This window comes from Fundulus heteroclitus, chromosome 5 (assembly GCF_011125445.2).
Source record: "Fundulus heteroclitus isolate FHET01 chromosome 5, MU-UCD_Fhet_4.1, whole genome shotgun sequence".
In the NCBI taxonomy this organism is placed as follows: domain Eukaryota; kingdom Metazoa; phylum Chordata; class Actinopteri; order Cyprinodontiformes; family Fundulidae; genus Fundulus; species Fundulus heteroclitus.
This window is the reverse complement of record NC_046365.1, coordinates 8,098,806-8,112,718: the sequence shown is the minus strand read 5'-3', so window position 1 is coordinate 8,112,718 and position 13,913 is coordinate 8,098,806. Positions and strand designations below refer to the sequence as shown.

Sequence of the window (13,913 nt, the reverse complement as noted above, 5' to 3'; positions counted from 1 at the left end):
CACACTGCTACCATCAATGGCTGCCACTACTGGCCGCAGTCTCAGTAGCTACCAGGTTATCAGTGAGCTGAGGCATTTAACAACTTAATTATAAACCATTGTGGTATTTTCAGACTATTATGTGTCGTGTGGATGCTCTGACTGAATATGTGTTTCAATAAGCAGCTCACATGGACATAGATGTCGGCAGGTGTCATGCCATTTCTCCCGACAAAAACTAGAGCCCTTGGGCTTGGAGCTCGAGCACGGGAAGAGCACGGGATGCAAGACACATGCAGAAGGATTTTGGTGAAGCAAGGAGAAACAGACGGGCAGAAGGATTTTGGAGGAGTAAAACCCTATTTCTAATGAATTATATCGTACTATTTATAACCTTCTAAAACCCTAGTCTGATAGAGCTGGTCACTTAATAGATATCTATTTCTCTTTTAATTCAGGCATAATCTGACAGGAAAAAAAGATTGTTAGGAGAGGACAGGACCATATCGAAGTTGTTTAAATAAAGACACAATCTTGTTGGGTGAACAATTTTATTCAATAGTTCACAATATTTAACAGTAGCTCTGAGAGATTGAGTGGAGTTGTCTCAGATGATACACTTCCTTAGGGTTTTCATGTCTCTTGAATCCATGCATGAATTCTGTCTGAAGAACTTGGTTCATACAAGAGCGTCTCTGTTATTGTCTTGACGTGTTGATCTTTGCACTGTATGTTGCGCATGGTCAGCAGACTCTGGATAGAGGAAATGAGTTGTGGCGCATGATGCGGTAAAAACGTTGCTGATAATAATCTTTGTTCACCACCTCCAAGCATTGATGTTGACCTTGGCTAGGGTGGTTTATTTCACAGCTGTAGCACATATCTTTCATAAATATTTGACAAGTAACATCAAGATTAAGTCAAACAGTTTTCACTGTAGCGATGAACTTGGAAGACATCCATCAATCGATTTCATCTTGCAATCCTTCCAGGGGTTGAGAGCTTTCAGGGACCTCCCTATCGACCTCATCGGCATACTCCACCACCGTCTCTGCTGACCCATTGTCCGTCATTTCTCCAAGTTGGGTGTCTGCAATGATAAACTCACTCGGAGAAGGTGCTCACAATGAGAAGGTAGAGGAGGATTATGAGTAGAAGACCAGTGAAGGAAGGTGGTGTGGACCCCGATTACAGGTTTTGGCACCTGCATAATCTGACCCTGTATACCAATATGCAGGCATCATCCTGAAGAATTTAAAGTCTGTCTTTTCTTGTGTAGAAGAATGAGTGAAAAATTAGTGTATCAGGAGCCTTCACTCTGTTTATTGGGTAGAGGGGGTGGGGCCTTAGAAGAGTGTTGGTTCTAGAGCAGTGATGTGCAGTCAGGGGAGGCAAGTGAGGCCAGGCCTCACTTGTCATCATGGAAAGAAAGAAAATATATAATAACATAATATAAATTTTGATTCACTCAGTCATTTGTAATAAGTATTTTTTTATCTAATTTCCTCATTTTTGATCATATTTTCTTTAAAATTGCAGACTTTTCGCTATTTTCCATGTAAATTCTTGGTGGCGCTTGATAGCGAAGCCGGTGAGGCCGCAGCGTGCTTGGCCTCGCCTGGGATTGCCCAATCCCATGTTAACTGCGCTGGCTTCCATTCTCTTGTCTCTAGATCATAAATTCAATTGTTCAAACAGTTATGAACTGATTTAAATGTATGTGGATAGCTTATTGTGTTTTGGTCATCAAACTGTGTGCAGGTAACATGTTTTCGTGCTGCTGGGCAATCATAAACGGCAAAGTGGTTGTAGGTGAGGCCTGCAGTTCCTTGGCCTCTAGGCAGGGGGCGCTCAAGGGGCACCGCTCCTGATCCCAAAACAGTAAAGTGACAGCAAGTTATGGATGTATTATTAGCGAGTTATGCTAAACAAGTAAAGAACTAAAAGACTCTAAACATACAGCCAGAACAGGACTGATCAAGGAAGGCTTTCCTCCCTGGCAGTGAGCTCCACTGAGACTGAGAGAGTTTTAAAACTGAAGAAGATAAAGAGAACTTTTACCGGAAAATGACCGATATTTTTGTTCAGAAAGAGCGCCGCATGGACTCCATGTAGAGGTAAGACAGCGATAATTATTCATGTTTTGTTTTTGTATATAAATGTGCGTAATTTAGGTTATAGTTTTTAAATGTGTCACAAATGCAGAAATCCATCATAACTCAAACTGTTACCAATCAAACGACAAATAATTTAGTTTTATTTATTTTTCTCATCAAAGAATCAATATTTTTTCCATGTCTCTTGGTGATTTGATTTGGCTTAATCAGTCTCCTTCAGCACTTTGCAATGAGTCTACTCTGTGAGTGTATATATAATCTGACTCTGATGACGTCAGTGCCTCACCAGCTATGAACCATACCGCACGTCACTGTTCTAGAGGCTGTTCCTGATATGACTGTTTTTTTTTTTTCACAGAGAAAATATTGACCCAACAAAGTGAGCTTCTAAAGAAGTTGGCCCCTATTTCATCCATTTTCCGACACCATGCATGAAAAGGTAAGGACAACATGGTTCTTAATATGGTCTGTATTGTATGGAAAATACTCATTCCCAAATCTGCTTGCACGTAGAAACCATCGCCCGCTTTTAGTAGCTCTTGTTTCTATTTTGCGCTAAAGAGAATCTTTCAGGTATCAATTTCCCAATCGCATGGGGACTCTTTTTTGAGATACACTGTAGAAGGGGTTGCTACACCACCTTTGTTGATGTGGGGGATCGCGAGTATCAGAATTGCCTGATCTATACGTCAAGTTGCACGTATTTGATAAGCGTGTGAGCTCCTCTGCTGGGTCAAGCTGGTAAAGTTGGAGCTCACCTGTTTTATACTTGAATAGGTACCCCCATTCACCAAACATTAAGTTTTCAAAGACCACTCTTCATTTGCACCCGACATAGATAAAATGTGAATTTCTGGGGGGCATCGGTTGTAAAGCTCAAATCCTGGAATACGGAGATTGGGGTCTGACATACAAGAGATGTCTTGCTTGAAAGGATTCGACAATTGTTTGAGGTCATGAAAGCTGCTGTTTTTTTCATAGAAGGGGTATCCCAGTGTCATCCTCAACATTTTCCATTTCTCTGGGTTGGGTAACAGCGATCTCTAGGCTCAGACATCGAAGACTAGAGCCTAGTTCTTCATCCATAACTATCGCAGACGATTCAGTGATCGCTTCTCCAATTTGTTGTGAGTCTTCATATTTTTGAAAAAGAATGTTTTAATTGACATAATTTGTTCCCACCGTATTTATGTGCGTAATTTAGGTTATAGTTTTTAAATGTGTCACAAATGCAGAAATCCATCATAACTCAAACTGTTACCAATCAAACGACAAATAATTTAGTTTTATTTATTTTTCTCATCAAAGAATCAATATTTTTTCCATGTCTCTTGGTGATTTCACCGTATTTAAACTGGATACTCCACCCACAAGGTTAGGAGGTGGCATAGTTAGCATCTGGTAATCATTAAGGCAGTCTTAAGGTAGGACTTAGGCTGGTAGATGGTGAACAAAGCTAACCTGACTCTCACCAGATGGATGTTCCGCCGTGCTCCACACGTCTCCACACATCCATCTGCACTCGCTCCATTGGAGCTGTATTTCAGAAGGAGGGGGCTTATCAAAAATCGTTGCAAAGGATTGGACAAACCACTTGTGCTTCATCTTTACAGACATGCTGATTCAACCACTCGCATTGAAACGAATGCAAGTGGGTTCAAGCTTTCTCTATATATCTGCTAGACAGCATCCTCAGTATGTCAGGATGGCCGAGCGGTCGAAGGCGCCAGACTCAAGGTTCACCTCCTTACTCATTCAAGAGGCTTCTGGTCTCCGAATGGAGGCGTGGGTTCAAATCCCACTCCTGACATACTTATGCCCATTTTGGCTTTATCTCCATAAAAAAATGTTATCAAGAAGACATTTTAAAGATGTCATGTAATGGATTACAAATCATAAATTCCTTTACTGACACTTGGAGAATTTTGCTTGCAAACACGGGGACATCTTTGATTCCGCTTTCCATTAGCCCATGGCAGACTGGTCTATGGAAACACATGGGCCAAATCATTTTGGTCTGACATTTCTTTGATAGACATTTCAACTCTAGCTATTTGTCTCTGTGTTGCCCTATGATACACTGGCGACCTGTCCAGGGTGTACCCTGCCTATCGCTCATTGATCGCTGGAGATGGGCACCAGCACCCCCACAACTCTTCAAGGACGATCGGGTATAGAAAATGAATGGACGCATTTTGATTTTGAGTTAAAAAAGATGAAAGAAAACAAACTTTTCACTTAAGAATCAATCATTTTTATTCTCATCATACGCTGCCGTCATGCTATTTTTGACGAGACAGACACCTGCTCAGGATGCACACAGATTACATTTACCACGCAGACATGACGAGGCATAATGCTTCCAAACTTTTGTTTTCCCATGAAATATGTTGATTGCACTGACCAACAACGCTTGATGAAAAGCTTAAAGCATGCAAACGTTCTTTATGTAATGGATCATGTAATGGATTACAAATCATACATTTCTTTACTGACACTTGGAGAATTTTGCTTGCAAACACGGGGACATCTTTGATTCCGCTTTCCATTAGCCCATGGCAGACTGGTCTATGGAAACACATGGGCCAAATCATTTTGGTCTGACATTTCTTTGATAGACATTTCAACTCTACTGACCAACAACGCTTGATGAAAAGCTTAAAGCGTGCAAACGTTCTTTAGGGTCTGATAAGACTCATATCTGAGTCCAAAAGAATCGGATAGCACTCCTTTTACAAACGATATAGATCACTCTGCTGTTGCATGAATTAGTCACCTAACACTCCATCGTTGATACACTCATGGTCGCAGTAAACTGCAATCATTTTTAAACCTCCAAGTTACAGAAGTGCGCAGTCTGCACGGATGTCCAACCAGACATTCGTTGAGAAAACATTTTTCAGGTGTAACTTCTTGAAAGAATCCTGGTCTCTGTTGTGGTGTACAGAGGAAAAACAGAATCTGCGTGTGTGGGGAAGGCCTGGCACACGTGCGGTATGGCGTAGACTTGCCTCCTTTTGCTACATGGAGGTTTAGCATGGCTTAGCATCTGTGAAGTTTCAATGTTGTCCACTAGTGTCATTTGCACAGAGATGGGAATTAAAACCTTGTGATGCCCATGTGTTACCACAAACAGAAAAAACAGTCACATTTTCAATGAATTGTTGTTGTGTAAGAGTACCTGACTCGCAACTTGAAAAGGAAGAGCATGTCTGGATATGTTATTTCGGTCTGTCTATCTGTATTTCTATCTAGCGTTATCATTACTTTTGTCCGCAGCGGTGTAGCCAATCACAGAAGCGCAGTGGCCCGACTAGCTCAGTCGGTAGAGCATGAGACTCTTAATCTCAGGGTCGTGGGTTCGAGCCCCACGTTGGGCGATTACAGTATCTTTAACTGCCCATGTTTGATTAAGCTAGCTAGCTATACTAGTATTTCGTCCAGACCAGTGGTTGTCTTGTCTCTTTATACGATTGTGTATTGCTATATGTGCTTGTGCAATTGAGCCAGTGTTATTGAAAAGCTGGCAGCTATCTAAATGCTATACACAAAGGACTACATGTACGCTCTGCGCAAAAAATACAAGCCTTACTCTTGTGCCACATACTAACATTTTGTTGAACACATTGAATGTAGGTTATTGATAAGAAGCTTTCTCTATATATCTGCTAGACAGCATCCTCAGTATGTCAGGATGGCCGAGCGGTTGAAGGCGCCAGACTCAAGGTTCACCTCCTTACTCATTCAAGAGGCTTCTGGTCTCCGAATGGAGGCGTGGGTTCAAATCCCACTCCTGACATACTTATGCCCATTTTGGCTTTATCTCAATAAATTTTTTTATCAAGAAGACATTTTAAAGATGTCATGTAATGGATTACAAATCATACATTTCTTTACTGACACTTGGAGAATTTTGCTTGCAAACACGGGGACATCTTTGATTCCGCTTTCCATTAGCCCATGGCAGACTGGTCTATGGAAACACATGGGCCAAATCATTTTGGTCTGACATTTCTTTGATAGACATTTCAACTCTACTGACCAACAACGCTTGATGAAAAGCTTAAAGCGTGCAAACGTTCTTTAGGGTCTGATAAGACTCATATCTGAGTCCAAAAGAATCGGATAGCACTCCTTTTACAAACGATATAGATCACTCTGCTGTTGCATGAATTAGTCACCTAACACTCCATCGTTGATACACTCATGGTCGCAGTAAACTGTGCAATAATTTTTAAACCTCCAAGTTACAGAAGTGCGCAGTCTGCACGGATGTCCAACCAGACATTCGTTGAGAAAACATTTTTCAGGTGTAACTTCTTTTTAAGAATCCTGGTCTCTGTTGTGGTGTACAGAAGAAAAACAGAATCTGCGTGTGTTGGGAAGGCCTGGCGCACGTGCGGTATGGCGTAGACTTGCCTCCTTTTGCTACATGGAGGTTTAGCATGGCTTAGCATCTGTGAAGTTTCAATGTTGTCCACTAGTGTCATTTGCACAGAGATGGGAATTAAAACCTTGTGATGCCCATGTGTTACCACAAACAGAAAAAACAGTCACATTTTCAATGAATCGTTGTTGTGTAACAGTACCTGACTCGCAACTTGAAAAGGAAGAGCATGTCTGGATATGTTATTTCGGTCTGTCTATCTGTATTTCTATCTAGCGTTATCATTACTTTTGTCCGCAGCGGTGTAGCCAATCACAGAAGCGCAGTGGCCCGACTAGCTCAGTCGGTAGAGCATGAGACTCTTAATCTCAGGGTCGTGGGTTCGAGCCCCACGTTGGGCGATTACAGTATCTTTAACTGCCCATGTTTGATTAAGCTAGCTAGCTATACTAGTATTTCGTCCAGACCAGTGGTTGTCTTGTCTCTTTATACGATTGTGTATTGCTATATGTGCTTGTGCAATTGAGCCAGTGTTATTGAAAAGCTGGCAGCTATCTAAATGCTATACACAAAGGACTACATGTACGCTCTGGGCAAAAAATACCAGCCTTACTCTTTGTGCCACATACTAACATTTTGTTGAACACATTGAATGTAGGCTATTGATAAGAAGCTTTCTCTATATATCTGCTAGACAGCATCCTCAGTATGTCAGGATGGCCGAGCGGTCGAAGGCGCCAGACTCAAGGTTCACCTCCTTACTCATTCAAGAGGCTTCTGGTCTCCGAATGGAGGCGTGGGTTCAAATCCCACTCCTGACATACTTATGCCCATTTTGGCTTTATCTAAATAATTTTTTTTATCAAGAAGACATTTTAAAGATGTCATGTAATGGATTACAAATCATACATTTCTTTACTGACACTTGGAGAATTTTGCTTGCAAACACGGGGACATCTTTGATTCCGCTTTCCATTAGCCCATGGCAGACTGGTCTATGGAAACACATGGGCCAAATCATTTTGGTCTGACATTTCTTTGATAGACATTTCAACTCTACTGACCAACAACGCTTGATGAAAAGCTTAAAGCGTGCAAACGTTCTTTAGGGTCTGATAAGACTCATATCTGAGTCCAAAAGAATCGGATAGCACTCCTTTTACAAACGATATAGATCACTCTGCTGTTGCATGAATTAGTCACCTAACACTCCATCGTTGATACACTCATGGTCGCAGTAAACTGCAATAATTTTTAAACCTCCAAGTTACAGAAGTGCGCAGTCTGCACGGATGTCCAACCAGACATTCGTTGAGAAAACATTTTTCAGGTGTAACTTCTTGAAAGAATCCTGGTCTCTGTTGTGGTGTACAGAAGGAAAAACAGAATCTGCGTGTGTTGGGAAGGCCTGGCAGCACGTGCGGTATGGCGTAGACTTGCCTCCTTTTGCTACATGGAGGTTTAGCATGGCTTAGCATCTGTGAAGTTTCAATGTTGTCCACTAGTGTCATTTGCACAGAGATGGGAATTAAAACCTTGTGATGCCCATGTGTTACCACAAACAGAAAAAACAGTCACATTTTCAATGAATCGTTGTTGTGTAACAGTACCTGACTCGCAACTTGAAAAGGAAGAGCATGTCTGGATATGTTATTTCGGTCTGTCTATCTGTATTTCTATCTAGCGTTATCATTACTTTTGTCCGCAGCGGTGTAGCCAATCACAGAAGCGCAGTGGCCCGACTAGCTCAGTCGGTAGAGCATGAGACTCTTAATCTCAGGGTCGTGGGTTCGAGCCCCACGTTGGGCGATTACAGTATCTTTAACTGCCCATGTTTGATTAAGCTAGCTAGCTATACTAGTATTTCGTCCAGACCAGTGGTTGTCTTGTCTCTTTATACGATTGTGTATTGCTATATGTGCTTGTGCAATTGAGCCAGTGTTATTGAAAAGCTGGCAGCTATCTAAATGCTATACACAAAGGACTACATGTACGCTCTGGGCAAAAAATACCAGCCTTACTCTTTGTGCCACATACTAACATTTTGTTGAACACATTGAATGTAGGCTATTGATAAGAAGCTTTCTCTATATATCTGCTAGACAGCATCCTCAGTATGTCAGGATGGCCGAGCGGTCGAAGGCGCCAGACTCAAGGTTCACCTCCTTACTCATTCAAGAGGCTTCTGGTCTCCGAATGGAGGCGTGGGTTCAAATCCCACTCCTGACATACTTATGCCCATTTTGGCTTTATCTAAATAAATTTTTTTATCAAGAAGACATTTTAAAGATGTCATGTAATGGATTACAAATCATACATTTCTTTACTGACACTTGGAGAATTTTGCTTGCAAACACGGGGACATCTTTGATTCCGCTTTCCATTAGCCCATGGCAGACTGGTCTATGGAAACACATGGGCCAAATCATTTTGGTCTGACATTTCTTTGATAGACATTTCAACTCTACTGACCAACAACGCTTGATGAAAAGCTTAAAGCGTGCAAACGTTCTTTAGGGTCTGATAAGACTCATATCTGAGTCCAAAAGAATCGGATAGCACTCCTTTTACAAACGATATAGATCACTCTGCTGTTGCATGAATTAGTCACCTAACACTCCATCGTTGATACACTCATGGTCGCAGTAAACTGCAATAATTTTTAAACCTCCAAGTTACAGAAGTGCGCAGTCTGCACGGATGTCCAACCAGACATTCGTTGAGAAAACATTTTTCAGGTGTAACTTCTTTTAAAGAATCCTGGTCTCTGTTGTGGTGTACAGAGGAAAAACAGAATCTGCGTGTGTGGGGAAGGCCTGGCACACGTGCGGTATGGCGTAGACTTGCCTCCTTTTGCTACATGGAGGTTTAGCATGGCTTAGCATCTGTGAAGTTTCAATGTTGTCCACTAGTGTCATTTGCACAGAGATGGGAATTAAAACCTTGTGATGCCCATGTGTTACCACAAACAGAAAAAACAGTCACATTTTCAATGAATCGTTGTTGTGTAACAGTACCTGACTCGCAACTTGAAAAGGAAGAGCATGTCTGGATATGTTATTTCGGTCTGTCTATCTGTATTTCTATCTAGCGTTATCATTACTTTTGTCCGCAGCGGTGTAGCCAATCACAGAAGCGCAGTGGCCCGACTAGCTCAGTCGGTAGAGCATGAGACTCTTAATCTCAGGGTCGTGGGTTCGAGCCCCACGTTGGGCGATTACAGTATCTTTAACTGCCCATGTTTGATTAAGCTAGCTAGCTATACTAGTATTTCGTCCAGACCAGTGGTTGTCTTGTCTCTTTATACGATTGTGTATTGCTATATGTGCTTGTGCAATTGAGCCAGTGTTATTGAAAAGCTGGCAGCTATCTAAATGCTATACACAAAGGACTACATGTACGCTCTGGGCAAAAAATACCAGCCTTACTCTTTGTGCCACATACTAACATTTTGTTGAACACATTGAATGTAGGCTATTGATAAGAAGCTTTCTCTATATATCTGCTAGACAGCATCCTCAGTATGTCAGGATGGCCGAGCGGTCGAAGGCGCCAGACTCAAGGTTCACCTCCTTACTCATTCAAGAGGCTTCTGGTCTCCGAATGGAGGCGTGGGTTCAAATCCCACTCCTGACATACTTATGCCCATTTTGGCTTTATCTAAATAAATTTTTTTATCAAGAAGACATTTTAAAGATGTCATGTAATGGATTACAAATCATACATTTCTTTACTGACACTTGGAGAATTTTGCTTGCAAACACGGGGACATCTTTGATTCCGCTTTCCATTAGCCCATGGCAGACTGGTCTATGGAAACACATGGGCCAAATCATTTTGGTCTGACATTTCTTTGATAGACATTTCAACTCTACTGACCAACAACGCTTGATGAAAAGCTTAAAGCGTGCAAACGTTCTTTAGGGTCTGATAAGACTCATATCTGAGTCCAAAAGAATCGGATAGCACTCCTTTTACAAACGATATAGATCACTCTGCTGTTGCATGAATTAGTCACCTAACACTCCATCGTTGATACACTCATGGTCGCAGTAAACTGCAATAATTTTTAAACCTCCAAGTTACAGAAGTGCGCAGTCTGCACGGATGTCCAACCAGACATTCGTTGAGAAAACATTTTTCAGGTGTAACTTCTTTTTAAGAATCCTGGTCTCTGTTGTGGTGTACAGAGGAAAAACAGAATCTGCGTGTGTGGGGAAGGCCTGGCACACGTGCGGTATGGCGTAGATTTGCCTCCTTTTGCTACATGGAGGTTTAGCATGGCTTAGCATCTGTGAAGTTTCAATGTTGTCCACTAGTGTCATTTGCACAGAGATGGGAATTAAAACCTTGTGATGCCCATGTGTTACCACAAACAGAAAAAACAGTCACATTTTCAATGAATCGTTGTTGTGTAACAGTACCTGACTCGCAACTTGAAAAGGAAGAGCATGTCTGGATATGTTATTTCGGTCTGTCTATCTGTATTTCTATCTAGCGTTATCATTACTTTTGTCCGCAGCGGTGTAGCCAATCACAGAAGCGCAGTGGCCCGACTAGCTCAGTCGGTAGAGCATGAGACTCTTAATCTCAGGGTCGTGGGTTCGAGCCCCACGTTGGGCGATTACAGTATCTTTAACTGCCCATGTTTGATTAAGCTAGCTAGCTATACTAGTATTTCGTCCAGACCAGTGGTTGTCTTGTCTCTTTATACGATTGTGTATTGCTATATGTGCTTGTGCAATTGAGCCAGTGTTATTGAAAAGCTGGCAGCTATCTAAATGCTATACACAAAGGACTACATGTACGCTCTGGGCAAAAAATACCAGCCTTACTCTTTGTGCCACATACTAACATTTTGTTGAACACATTGAATGTAGGCTATTGATAAGAAGCTTTCTCTATATATCTGCTAGACAGCATCCTCAGTATGTCAGGATGGCCGAGCGGTCGAAGGCGCCAGACTCAAGGTTCACCTCCTTACTCATTCAAGAGGCTTCTGGTCTCCGAATGGAGGCGTGGGTTCAAATCCCACTCCTGACATACTTATGCCCATTTTGGCTTTATCTCAATAAATTTTTTTATCAAGAAGACATTTTAAAGATGTCATGTAATGGATTACAAATCATACATTTCTTTACTGACACTTGGAGAATTTTGCTTGCAAACACGGGGACATCTTTGATTCCGCTTTCCATTAGCCCATGGCAGACTGGTCTATGGAAACACATGGGCCAAATCATTTTGGTCTGACATTTCTTTGATAGACATTTCAACTCTACTGACCAACAACGCTTGATGAAAAGCTTAAAGCGTGCAAACGTTCTTTAGGGTCTGATAAGACTCATATCTGAGTCCAAAAGAATCGGATAGCACTCCTTTTACAAACGATATAGATCACTCTGCTGTTGCATGAATTAGTCACCTAACACTCCATCGTTGATACACTCATGGTCGCAGTAAACTGTGCAATAATTTTTAAACCTCCAAGTTACAGAAGTGCGCAGTCTGCACGGATGTCCAACCAGACATTCGTTGAGAAAACATTTTTCAGGTGTAACTTCTTTTTAAGAATCCTGGTCTCTGTTGTGGTGTACAGAGGAAAAACAGAATCTGCGTGTGTGGGGAAGGCCTGGCACACGTGCGGTATGGCGTAGATTTGCCTCCTTTTGCTACATGGAGGTTTAGCATGGCTTAGCATCTGTGAAGTTTCAATGTTGTCCACTAGTGTCATTTGCACAGAGATGGGAATTAAAACCTTGTGATGCCCATGTGTTACCACAAACAGAAAAAACAGTCACATTTTCAATGAATCGTTGTTGTGTAACAGTACCTGACTCGCAACTTGAAAAGGAAGAGCATGTCTGGATATGTTATTTCGGTCTGTCTATCTGTATTTCTATCTAGCGTTATCATTACTTTTGTCCGCAGCGGTGTAGCCAATCACAGAAGCGCAGTGGCCCGACTAGCTCAGTCGGTAGAGCATGAGACTCTTAATCTCAGGGTCGTGGGTTCGAGCCCCACGTTGGGCGATTACAGTATCTTTAACTGCCCATGTTTGATTAAGCTAGCTAGCTATACTAGTATTTCGTCCAGACCAGTGGTTGTCTTGTCTCTTTATACGATTGTGTATTGCTATATGTGCTTGTGCAATTGAGCCAGTGTTATTGAAAAGCTGGCAGCTATCTAAATGCTATACACAAAGGACTACATGTACGCTCTGGGCAAAAAATACCAGCCTTACTCTTTGTGCCACATACTAACATTTTGTTGAACACATTGAATGTAGGCTATTGATAAGAAGCTTTCTCTATATATCTGCTAGACAGCATCCTCAGTATGTCAGGATGGCCGAGCGGTCGAAGGCGCCAGACTCAAGGTTCACCTCCTTACTCATTCAAGAGGCTTCTGGTCTCCGAATGGAGGCGTGGGTTCAAATCCCACTCCTGACATACTTATGCCCATTTTGGCTTTATCTCAATAAATTTTTTTATCAAGAAGACATTTTAAAGATGTCATGTAATGGATTACAAATCATACATTTCTTTACTGACACTTGGAGAATTTTGCTTGCAAACACGGGGACATCTTTGATTCCGCTTTCCATTAGCCCATGGCAGACTGGTCTATGGAAACACATGGGCCAAATCATTTTGGTCTGACATTTCTTTGATAGACATTTCAACTCTACTGACCAACAACGCTTGATGAAAAGCTTAAAGCGTGCAAACGTTCTTTAGGGTCTGATAAGACTCATATCTGAGTCCAAAAGAATCGGATAGCACTCCTTTTACAAACGATATAGATCACTCTGCTGTTGCATGAATTAGTCACCTAACACTCCATCGTTGATACACTCATGGTCGCAGTAAACTGTGCAATAATTTTTAAACCTCCAAGTTACAGAAGTGCGCAGTCTGCACGGATGTCCAACCAGACATTCGTTGAGAAAACATTTTTCAGGTGTAACTTCTTTTAAGAATCCTGGTCTCTGTTGTGGTGTACAGAGGAAAAACAGAATCTGCGTGTGTGGGGAAGGCCTGGCACACGTGCGGTATGGCGTAGATTTGCCTCCTTTTGCTACATGGAGGTTTAGCATGGCTTAGCATCTGTGAAGTTTCAATGTTGTCCACTAGTGTCATTTGCACAGAGATGGGAATTAAAACCTTGTGATGCCCATGTGTTACCACAAACAGAAAAAACAGTCACATTTTCAATGAATCGTTGTTGTGTAACAGTACCTGACTCGCAACTTGAAAAGGAAGAGCATGTCTGGATATGTTATTTCGGTCTGTCTATCTGTATTTCTATCTAGCGTTATCATTACTTTTGTCCGCAGCGGTGTAGCCAATCACAGAAGCGCAGTGGCCCGACTAGCTCAGTCGGTAGAGCATGAGACTCTTAATCTCAGGGTCGTGGGTTCGAGCCCC

At 41.9% G+C, this 13,913-nt stretch overlaps 1 protein-coding gene and 7 non-coding genes across 9 annotated transcripts in view; all 8 read left to right on the top strand.

The window, feature by feature from the left end:
• The first annotated feature begins 2,454 nt into the window (after positions 1-2,454).
• Positions 2,455-13,913, top strand: part of LOC105933559 (arf-GAP with dual PH domain-containing protein 2) — a 74,301-nt gene continuing 62,842 nt past the window's right edge. For both annotated transcript variants that reach the window (XM_036136809.1, XM_036136808.1), the window contains exon 1: positions 2,455-2,535. The gene's annotated coding sequence lies outside the window, so the exon portion shown is untranslated. The remainder of the gene's footprint in view (positions 2,536-13,913) is intronic.
• trnal-caa lies at positions 3,796-3,906 on the top strand. The gene is made up of 2 exons: positions 3,796-3,833; positions 3,861-3,906. It is a non-coding gene; the product is annotated as a tRNA-Leu (tRNA).
• On the top strand, positions 5,785-5,895 carry trnal-caa. Its single transcript has 2 exons — positions 5,785-5,822; positions 5,850-5,895. It is a non-coding gene; the product is annotated as a tRNA-Leu (tRNA).
• On the top strand, positions 7,194-7,304 carry trnal-caa. Its single transcript has 2 exons — positions 7,194-7,231; positions 7,259-7,304. It is a non-coding gene; the product is annotated as a tRNA-Leu (tRNA).
• trnal-caa lies at positions 8,602-8,712 on the top strand. The gene is made up of 2 exons: positions 8,602-8,639; positions 8,667-8,712. It is a non-coding gene; the product is annotated as a tRNA-Leu (tRNA).
• Positions 10,009-10,119, top strand: trnal-caa. Its single transcript has 2 exons — positions 10,009-10,046; positions 10,074-10,119. It is a non-coding gene; the product is annotated as a tRNA-Leu (tRNA).
• Positions 11,416-11,526, top strand: trnal-caa. The gene is made up of 2 exons: positions 11,416-11,453; positions 11,481-11,526. It is a non-coding gene; the product is annotated as a tRNA-Leu (tRNA).
• On the top strand, positions 12,825-12,935 carry trnal-caa. The gene is made up of 2 exons: positions 12,825-12,862; positions 12,890-12,935. It is a non-coding gene; the product is annotated as a tRNA-Leu (tRNA).